This window comes from Apium graveolens, chromosome 4 (genome assembly GCF_009905375.1).
Source record: "Apium graveolens cultivar Ventura chromosome 4, ASM990537v1, whole genome shotgun sequence".
Classification (NCBI taxonomy): Eukaryota; Viridiplantae; Streptophyta; class Magnoliopsida; order Apiales; family Apiaceae; genus Apium; species Apium graveolens.
The window spans coordinates 120580628-120592290 of record NC_133650.1 but is presented as its reverse complement, the minus strand read 5'-3'; the positions used below and the strand labels follow the sequence as shown (position 1 = coordinate 120592290).

Here is an 11663-nt window from a genome sequence, read left to right as displayed (position 1 = left end):
GTGGTAAATCAGTAAGGAATATATTAGTCCAATAAATATTAGAGAGAGAACTAAAATCAATTGCTTCTTTATTTATATAGATTTTGGTAGTCGTTGAGTGATAGACATATCATAGCAATTAATGGGATAAGGAGAGAATTGTATTTTAGACATTTATTAGTAAATAAACATATATGTAAATTTGTAACTAATGTTTGTTTCATATGATTTTTGAAAATAATTTTTTTATAACAGATTTTAAATACGGGAGAACAAGAGGGTTTGCAAGTTTTATATTATCTTTCCCAGCATTTACATGCTTATTCTTCATTTAATCTTTTCCAGAAGTTTTGAACTATATACTAAGTCTTCCATATTATCTCGCTACCTGCATCTTATCTTACTTTCTTCTAGACAACTGACCATATTATTACAACTTTTTATTTCATACAGACCAGAGCCTTCCTCAATACAAACTCTGTTGTGTGAGCGGAACTTGTAATTACTATCACTTGATGTAGAGCTTTTGTATGCACATATTCATATAACCTTTGGTTTATTTAATAATTATGCTTCTGGAGAGTTTGACTTTCATTCTTCTAATCTTTGAATTTGTTTGACAGGTGCAACAAGCTCTATTCACCAACAAAATATCTATGTTACTCTTTTAAGGCCAAACTTACAAATTACGCCTTCAAGGTCTTCACTAATTGGTAAGATATTTTATAATATATTTAAAAACAATTTGATTAGTATATATTGGTTATGTGAAGCATGTTTGCTTTAAAGTTGACTTATGTGTTTCTGATTCTATTGCTAGATTATTCTACAGTAAGTATCACTATCAGCTAAAATGGGTCTTGGAGGGATAACACCTACTACAAGACAACTATTCAAGTATATAATCAACTAAAATATTAGGATCAACTAAACTGAGTCACTTCAGCACCGATAACTGTATTATATTTTTTAAATCTTAGGCAGTAAATTATTCCTTTTTTAGATGCAAAACAGTTCATTTTGTTTTATCGTACATGTCTTTCAAATGAGTTAAGATGTATCTAAAAGTGAAGTAATTAGAAACACGTAGAGACATCATTCATCCTATAAATCCAACTATAATTACCATATTTTATAATTTAAGAGGATTCAAAGACATCAAGAAGAGATATTAATGCTTCTAATATGTGAAATTTTAATTTGGATGAGTTTTTTATCATTATAATAGTTCAACCGTCATTAACGATATATACGTGATTATGAGAACATACAATAAAGTGAGGTTGATATTGGATGATTTTGAAGGTATGTATTTTGTTTGTCTAAATAGGTGATGATTTGGTTTGGTTTGCGTAGTGCGAGACTAATAAGAGTTTTATCATTGGTTTGTAAAAATGTGATAAATGTTGTAATAAAATTGAGTAAGGGTTAGTTTGGAGAATAGTGAATGAGTAGATAGCAATGAACCGTGTCAACTTCTTGACGGTAATTAGGCATGTAAAATAAAGTTTAGCAGTGCTAGAATACCATTGAGATTATATCTATTGAGAAAAATATGTTTGCTGGGAAGTTAGACTTTGTTAGATATATTTATGATGTCATGGCTAATGATGATTTGTGTTTAGTTTTCAGATCTTAATTAACAGGACAAATTAGTACTTAACCGGAAATCAGTTCTTATACTGAAGTCGGGACTTAAGATATCAGGAATTAAGTTATCAGAACTTAAGTTATCAGAAGATATTTATCAGGAGATAATATCTGGACTTAAGGAGACTTTCAGATAAGGAAGGCGGCTGATTGAAAGGAAAGAAGATCGAGACTAAAACAGAAAGAAATATGCATGGAGAAGAATTCTATGAAGAATAGAATAATTGGAAGAAAAGATAACTGATAAATATATTTTAGGATACAGAATTATACTCTATATCAATTAAAACTTATCTTGTAACTGTGTGTCTATATAAACACAGCATAGGGTTTACACTATATGTGTTATCTTAATCGAAAATATTATTCTTTGTAACCCTAGCAGCTCTCGTGATAATTTGTTCATCACTGAGAGAGAACAGTTCTGTAACACCCCCAAATCCAAGGTCGTGAATTCGGGTCGTTACGATCACTTATTAATTAAATAATTCTCTTTTCACAATATTACTCGACCTTTTATTCAAACTCACACACACAGGTTATATGCTTGGAAACAGTATCAAATAAATCATCTCCACTTATCTACCTGACGGGGCTGGCGCACAAAAAGCCTACAGAACTCACGAGTGTTCCTTACCCGCCTACGGACAGCAGTCCTGGTCTGATCCATGCTGGTAGTCTGTTGTGATATGATATATAAAAGCAAGGGTGAGCATTATAGCTCAGCAAGGTATATATCCCCATAATTAAGTATGTAAGGATAAATAAAACCAATAATTATACTTTGTATCTCCAAAGCAATCTGAAAGTTTATATGCTTGTCAAATTTATAATATTCTCAAAATCAACTACAATAGTATAACCACTGGATACTTGTATTCATCTCTTTCTCAAAATTATTTTATACTCGTACTCGTTTTGTTTCAAAATCTCAAGATGTTACTCGAACCAAGATTCTCAAATGGGTGTGATATATATTCATCAACATCCCAATTTAAAACTCAGCCTTATTGGCAGATTTCTCAAATGGATTTGATATATAATTATCAATATCCTTGTTTAAAACTCAGCCTTATCGGCTCTCTGTTATATATTTCACAACAGTTTTTCCAAAATGGAAGAAAGGGACTATACTGGAATAAACCACGTACCGGTGATCAGCCGAGTACGAAATTTTCTCTACTAGTAGAAGGAATACAAACCTAGCCGCCTTTGGGCTCATCAAGACACTACACGGTGGTTGCCCATTGCCGTGCAAGTCCGAAAGTCAAAGGTCACATAGACCATATAACCGTACAATGCGCCACTCCGCGCTTGCATAATGCGCCACTCCGCGCCTGGTCACTGCCCGATACCACTCCGTGCCGGGCAGGCCACATTCCAGTCCCAAAACAATTATATCTTTTGCTCAAAATCCTTTTTCGAAGGAATAGGTCGTTAAAAGTTGACCTTTAAATAAGATGATTTATTCATCACTTTTAACTCAATTGATCTTTGGGAGTTGTCAGAGTTTTGAATTTAAAATCATTTTCAAATCCCTATCTGTAGTAGGGTGACACATATATTACTCACTTGTTCTTTATTGAACGAGGAAGCAAAACTCTTATGCTTCTAGACTAAGTTCCCTAAGGTTTTGATACGTTTCAAATGATTAATCTCTTTCAAGAGTTTTGAATAATTTAGAAAGTACCTTTGGGAACCATGTCTATTTTTAAATAAGTTTTTAGAAGTCCGAAGATATTAAATATCTAAGGTCTCATAATAATTTAAGAGGGATTCAATGAATTGATAAAATCTTATAAATAAAACATCTTTGTATAAGGTTCAATGAATTGATAAAAAGCTTATATATAAAATATCTCTGAATATGGTTCAATGAATTGATAAAATCTTAAGTACAAAGTATTTCTAATTAAGGTTCAATGAATTAATAAAAAAAAATCTTAAATACAAAATATCTCTGAATAAGGTCCAATGAATGGAGGCACCTTAATCAAATAATCAAAACAGGATTTGGTATCCTATAATTGCTCTTTGAATAGTTAAATCTTTATTAAATAACGTGAAATGATTTATAAACTATTCAGTATATTTTTAAATACTTTATGGATATTTAATAATCCCTTAAGTATCGCTTTATAAAATAATCAATCGAGTAAGGGTGTCCCTTAAATGAATAAACCAATATTTCTCGAAGTTTAAGTCAAAATCTCAATCATTCGCTTGATATATAAATTACGCGAACGTACTTTATTTATCGAAATAGAAATCTTTCGCGTTCGGCTCTCTCCGAAATTAAACCGTTATTAAAATATTTCCGACTCCCATTATCCTATATTATATTTGAAATACGTTTCAATTTCTCATACTCGTGTAAAATGAAATTTATTTTCGTAAACAATCGCATAATTCGTATGCATTGATATCATAGAGAAGCATATATATTTGAACAGTAAATCATGCCATCAATATCACAACAGTATATATATAGCATGGATAGTATGAGATAGGGTTTCGAAAACTTGCCTCGAGTAATCGAAGTGGTATGGTATCTAGTGTTTGGTTGGCGATCTATAAACAAGAACCAATGGTCTAAGTTAGTACGCGATTAACGTCTCGCTTTTATTAAGCAACTTTCGCAACTACTCAAGTATAACGAATCTCCGATCGTCATATTCTCAACACTTATATTCTCACTTTATAACATGGTCGAGTTTTGAAATCGATCGTTCGCTTTAGAAAGTCCTTTTCGAGTTTTAAGCTTGAACGTGAGAAAACGCGCGTCAAAACTAGGTTTTTATGCGTTTCTCGCTTGCACTCGCTTTATCAAAACATTTTTATAAAATCGAAAAATTAATATTATCTCAAAATTCTTTTTGGACAGTCTTCTCTACTGTCATATCCATTTTTCATAATTTTTCCAGAATCTCGAAATTATTTTAAGTCCTTCAAAATCACCATGCAAGTGGACTTAAGTGCAGTAGGCAAATCACAGAAATGTTTTACACTAAAACGACCATAACTCCTAAACCGTAAATCTCCTCATGATGATCTACACATGTATAGAAACTACAAAACAAGATCTATCTGTTCATGGCCAGTGGTTTTCAAATTTTAACCATTTTCATGGCCGAATGTCCTGCAGAAAACAGATCAAGTGCACGAATGCCCAAACTCAATTTCTACTACTTGATCTTAACACAATCACTACCTATAACCATCATAAACACAAGTACTTCTCAAGATCCACCCACATGAACCTTGTATGCTCTATCTAGTACCACATACATGGAATACAACTCAACATCTCAAGCCTTTAGCAAGAACATAATCAATACAAACTCAAACAAACACAATCCTTTGGATCTTAACACTACAACAAACATAACTCTTAAATCCAACCATAAAACCTTAAAGGGTTGAAACTTATACCTTCTTGGACACTAGAAAGGTTAGTGCTAGGATTATTGAGGCTTGGTTTGCTTAGAAAACACTTAGAAGGGCTAGCTCCTTAAGAAACAAAACCAAGAAACAAGTTAGAATTTCGGAGTTACATTTCAGCACCTCATTCAAACATTTTTATAAAATTCAAAAAAAATAATTTGAGGCTGAAATTTGGTACGAAGCTTACCCATGATATAGAGAAGATATGGTAAAAATTTCATGATATTGGAATGAGTATATTTTGAGTTATGAATTTTTCTTTCTCCCTTGCTCAGAAAATCCGAACTGCTGGAATGAAAAATGGGAGAGCTTTAAGTGAGGGAAAAGGGGTTGTTTTCTTTTGTGGCTAAAGTGTGGGAGTGTATAATGAATATATGGGATGTATGCAGCAGATTTGACAATAATTTGGCAAAGGTATGGGTTGGTTTGATTGTGTGGTGAAGTGAGAAAAGGGAGAAGTATGGCTTGTGTACTTGTTTGTCTCCCATCACTATTCAACACTATTCCACTAACTATTCTAGTTACTTCTAATCATCTAGTTACACTCCTAACTACTAGCTAGGACTTGGTTATGCATGGCCAACTTGCATGGGATTTAATTTCTCATTCGTTTATTTATCGTAAACGCAATCGTCGTTCCATTCCGATAGTTTCCACGTATAACGACTTATTTCGTAGCGATTTCTTTTATCGCTTATAATCCTATAACCAATTCCATTCCTTCTCTTGATCATAGAAACACCTTGATATATTATTTATTTCATGTAGTATTCCCGGTTCTACGCCATTCTTTACGGATACGAAAACACGTAGTATAATTGTGAATCTTCGAATTCCGTTGGCTTTTACATTCACTTATTTTCCTCGATAAACAAGAATATGATCTCGAATTCTCAAAATTCCACTATTCATTTTATGATGACCCCCATACGTATTACTTAATTAGCTCAAGTTACTATTCACAGAAGTTTTAAAATATTACAAAAATCAGGGTTCTTACAGTCTCCCCCCCTTAAAAGGATTCCGTCCCGGAATCAACTCACAAATAGATGGGGGTACCTTTCTCGCAGGTGGCTCTCTAATTCCCAAGTCGATTCCTCGACCTTGGGATGTCTCAATAAGACTCTGAATAGCTTGACACTCTTGTCCCTGAGTACTTGCTCTTTTCAACCAATGATTTCAACTGGTTGCTCAATGTTGGACAGATCTAGTACTTACTCATGTTTCACTATATTCTTGGTATCCGCATTATACTTTCTCAACATTGGCACATGAAAAACACTATGAACCTGTTGAAGGTTTGGAGGTAAAGCCAATTCGTATGCCACGGTTCTATTTGTCACAAAATCTCAAAGGACCCATATATCGGGAACTCAACTTCCCTTTCTTTCCAAATCTCATCAGTCCTTCCCATGGTAACACTTTCAAAAATACCTGGTCACCCACTTCATACTCTCTGTCTTTTCGTTCTAAGTCGGCATATTTACGCTGTCGGTCTTGGGCTGCCGCTAAGCATCCTCTGTTCAACTCAACTATGTCCCTCGTTCTTTACACCAAGTCGGGACCTAGTAACTTTCTTTCACCAACTTCATCCCAGTACAAGGGTGAATGGCACCTCCGACCATACAGCGCCTCATGTGGGGGCATTTCTATACTCGCATGATAACTATGACTGTAGGCAAACTCTATCAAAGATAGGTGTTCATCTCAATAACCTTAAAAATCAATTACACAATTTCTCAACATGTACTCCAATGTCTGAATGATTCACTCACTTTGTCCATCGGTTTGGGGATGGTATGCAGTACTCACATTCAGTTTGGTTCATAAGCATTCCTGAAAGTTCCTCAAAAAAAATCTGAAGTTGAATCGGGGATTTCTGTCAGATACGATAGCTACAGAGACTCCATGTCTTATCACAATTTCCTTGATGTATAGCTCTGCTAATCTATCCACCATGTAGGTTTTCTTGATTGGAAGAAAGTATGCTGACTTGGTCAGTCGATATATAATTACTCATATTGCATCACGGTTAGCCTTAGCTCGGGGAAATCCTACCACAGAATCCATGGCTATTTGTTCCCACTTTCACATCGAAATTCCTAAGGGTTGTAGGAGTCCCCTTGGTCGCTGATGTTCCACCTTCACTCTTTAACAGGTCAAACACTTACTGACCCAATTGGCCACGTCTCTTTTCATGTTGGGTCATCAATAATATTCCTTTGGATCTCGATATATCTTGTTACCTCCAGGATGAATTGAATATCTAGAATTATGTCCTTCGCATAAAATTTCATCTTTTAATTCTCGAACATTCGGAATCCAAATCCGGTTCGTATATCTCATAATTCCCTTCTCATCTTTCTCACATTTGACTTCTTCTCAGTCAAAGATTCTCGCTCTTCATTCGTCTTCTCTTCCTGACAATGTCCCATCTTTTCTAACAATTCCGGTTCTAATTTGATCTCAAATAGTCCATTAGTCCCTTTACCGGTGACTTCACCTCTATCTCCATCTCCTCGAGTTCTCTCACTAGTTTCTCCGGCGTTGTCAACATCTTGAGTTTCTCTTTACTACTAAGGACATCGGCCACCACATTGGCCTTCCCTGGGTGATATAAAATCTCACCGACATAGTCTTTCATTAACTCTACCCATCTCCTCTGTCTCCTGTTGAGTTCTTTCTGAGTAAATATATACTTAAGGCTCTTATGGTCAGTGTAGATCTCACAATTTTCTTTGTATGGATATTGTCTCCAATTCTTCAAAGCAAAACTATTGCTGCTAATTCTAATTCATGAGTAGGGTATCTTACTTCATATTCCTTCAGCTGCCGTGAGACATAAGCAACCACTTTCCCATGCTGCATGAGCATGCATCCTAATCCTTTATGTGATGCATCACTATAGATCACAAATCACCCTTTCCATCGGCAATGCCAGCACGAGGGCTGTTACCAAACTCCTTTTCAATTCCTGAAAACTATCCTCACATTTTCATTCCACGCAACCTTTTCCGTTTTGCAAGTAGGCCTAGTCAAAGGTCCTGATATCTTGGCGAAATCCTGTACGAACCTCTCATAAAACCGGTTAATTCCCAAAAAGTTCCTACTTCCGTAGGTGTGGTTATTCTTTCTCATTGGAATACTGCCTCAACATTGGTAGGGTCAACTAACACTCCTTCACTGCTCATCAATTGTCCTAAGATCTGAACTTCATTTTGCCAGAATTCGCACTGTGAGAATTTGGCAAACAACTTTTCTCTTCTCAATGCTTCTACCACTATCCTCAGATATTCCGCATGTTCTTCTTCCGTTTTAGAATAGACTAAAATATTATCAATAAAAAAATAATGACGCACACGTCCAAATACTTTTTAAACACTCGATTCACAAAGTCCATGAAAGCTACTGGGGCATTCATTGGCCCGAACGACGTCACCAAGAACTCATAATGTCCATACCTCGTGCGAAATACGGTATTTGTCCCCTGTTTTAATCTTCAGTTGGTGATATCCCATTCTTAGATCGATTTTCAAAAAGTGTACCACTCCTTCAAGTTGGTCAAACGAATCGTCAATTCTAGAGAGAGGGTATCTGTTCTTAATAGTCAGCTTATTCAGTTCCATATACTCTGTGCACAATCGCATACTACCATCCTTCTTTTTGACAAACAACATTGGTGTGCCTCATGGTGACACATTAGGTCTCATCATTCCTTTATTCAACAGTTCTTGCAACTGTGAAGTCAATTCTTTCATTTCAACCGGGGCTAGCCTGTATGGGGCTTTTTGAAAATGATGTCGTTCCTGATGCTAATTCGATAGCGAATTCTATCTCTCGGTCAGGTGATAATCCTGAAAGGTCTTTGGAAAACACATCCTCAAACTCGTTAACAACTGGTATGTCACGTACATCGGGGCTTCTCTCTTGGTACCCTCCACGTATGCTAAATACGCTTTGCTATATTTCCTTAATAATTGCTTTGCTTGAGCAATATAAAAAAAAATTTGGGTCTGACGCTGACCCTTAATCACAATTTTCTTGTCGTTAGGCATTCAGATTTTAACTTTCTTTCCTTTATAATCAATCTGAGCACCATTGCTCGACAACCAATCCATTTTTAAGACCACACCAAATTCTCTCAGACTGAAAGGAATTAAGTCCAACTTAAAGCCCTTCCCTCCTAATTCCCACTTGCAGATTAGATGAATCTCATTAATTGGAACAACCTCTCGATTCACTATTTCTATTCGCAATAATTCTCGCGTTGGAATCATATTAAGTTTTAACTTGGCCAAAAATCTCGCGATATAAAATACTTAGTTGCTTCAGAATTAAACAGAATATTTGCACTAACCAAATTGAGTAAAAGGTTACCTGCTATCACGCCTTAGCTGGGTTGGGGCAGTTGCTAGAATAATGTCCTGGTTGGTTGCAATTAAAGCACCTCAGTAGTTCTTTTCCCAAATTACATACCCCGGGATGTTTCTCCCCACATGACTTATGATCTGGTAGGGGTGACCGAAACTGGTTATGAAACGTAGTCCTATATTGACCACCTCCCTGGGCGATACTCTTGCTTACCGGTTCGCTAAAGCTATTTCCGCCAGCTACGGTAGTGGCGAACCTGGTACCCACTGCGGGTTGGGACACCACTCCCCTCTCAGTCCTAATCGGAACTTCTGTTTATCACTCTGCCGCATTGGCTTCCGAACTCCTCTTCTTGCTCTCTTCCTCTTTTTGACTTTGCTCACTCTCTGCCTCTACAATCGAGGCCTTTTTGCACATAGTCTGTTATCTCAAGTAATGACACTCGATCCTGAATCCATTGTTTCAGCCCTTGCTGAAATCTCCTCGCCTTTTTCTCTTTCGTGTTCACAAACTCCGGCACGAATCTCGACAGTTCAATAAATTTGGCTTTGTACACAGCCACTGACATCTTATAAACCTGGGAAATACTTTTCCCCATGTGATAATCACATCAGTCTCCAGGGTTCCTTTAGGTTCCCACTAATAATTTGCTTCTCCTTTTAACACATAACTGGTGAACACAGTCTTTTGCGTCCCTTCTATGGGCACTATCTCAAAGCTCTTTTCCATTTCTTTCAGCCAAGCTCTGGACTTAATAGGTTAGCAGTCCCTTGAAATTTCTGGGGGTTTTAACCACTTAAAGGCCTTAAAGACATTAGTAACTGGAACATGATCCACCTGGGTTGAGGGTGACAATTTAAATTCTCTCGAAGAAGATTCATAATTTGGTCCATGGGGTTTCCTCTCTGGCCTTCCCCCTCGTTAGTATCCATAGTTTCTTCTTCATTGTAATCCTCTAAGCCGAATTCATTATATTCGACTTCCTCGTGTTCTTGGTTATTTTGGTTTACCAATTCAGCAGGGTTTGCTCTAGTTTCCCAATATGTCGGGTGGCATCGTTATGCTATTATAAAAGATCACCAATATAACATTATTCGCATCTCTACTCATTATGTTAAAGTCGCTTAATAACTCACTTTGTCACAAATACATTCTTCATTCCTCTTTAGTTACTCGCAACGTTGTGCCCACGCACCTGATTTGATGCGTTAACAAAAGACGACATCCTGCCGAGAATATACACGTAGCTCCTAGTGACATCCCACTCTTGGAATTCTGCGTCAGACTTATTGGTCTTCTCCTCCAGTAGTTCGGAGCTTGCTGCGTTGATTGCAGGAGCATGAAACTTTTCAGAAATTATTCTGTCGATTCTCGCTTTCCGTGTCGAACCATAATGGCTTAACGGACGAAATGATTTCGTATTATCGCATAGCATTCTCATCTTGGGACACGCTAAAATCTTCCTTATAGGACATAGATTCCTCAATGGTATAGCGAATACCCTTCTTGGTAGAATCGCTGTTCATCATGTATTGAACCCTTATTATCGGAACAATACTTTCAACCAATTCAGGTAACGTAATAACCTTAATAGTAAAAGAATTAAGCATCTTGATTCTTGCCTAATATGTCTCCTCAAGGACACTCTATAAAGAGCTATGAGTGGCAAGACTCGGGTTTTCCAATCAACCTATGGTATTGGGGTATCGTCTTCATCCCGCTTTCTCCGGAGACTTAGCTCCACTTCTATATCAACATTATAAAAAAAATCATGTACAATTTTCTCCTTTCCTCATTATGTCGATCTTAAACGATTCCATCAATTTCCGTATAACACTTCACATAAACACTTCAACATAACTCCTGGTAGTCCATCAACAAACTCTATTGGCTCAACCAATGGACTCTCTTTTGCATATAACTCTTAGCAATCTTTTCTCTGAGTGCTACAACTCATTCTCTTCCCTTAATGTTGGCTTTTCAATCGACTGTTAATAACTCAACCAATGCCTCAACTCTTAAGGCTAAGGTCCCCTTGGGTACTACCGTCGTGACTACTCCATAGTAATCCGACTACGAACTCGATGAGAGTTCTTGTTAACTTTTAGATCCCCAGTCTACCCATTTTACTCTTACTGCTTCCAAAACTTATAACCTTTGGCTCTGATACCATTTCTGTAACACCCCCAAATCCAAGGTCGTGAATTCGGGTCGTTACG

The 11663-nt window shown here is 36.5% G+C and overlaps 1 long non-coding RNA gene across 1 annotated transcript; it reads right to left on the bottom strand.

The window, feature by feature from the left end:
• Positions 1 to 669: 669 nt before the first annotated feature.
• Positions 670 to 6793, bottom strand: LOC141719360 (uncharacterized). Its single transcript, XR_012574096.1, has 4 exons — positions 5261 to 6793; positions 5062 to 5139; positions 4156 to 4200; positions 670 to 2308 (listed from the first exon to the last, which is right to left on the bottom strand). It is a non-coding gene; the product is annotated as an uncharacterized LOC141719360 (long non-coding RNA).
• Positions 6794 to 11663: the final 4870 nt, after the last annotated feature.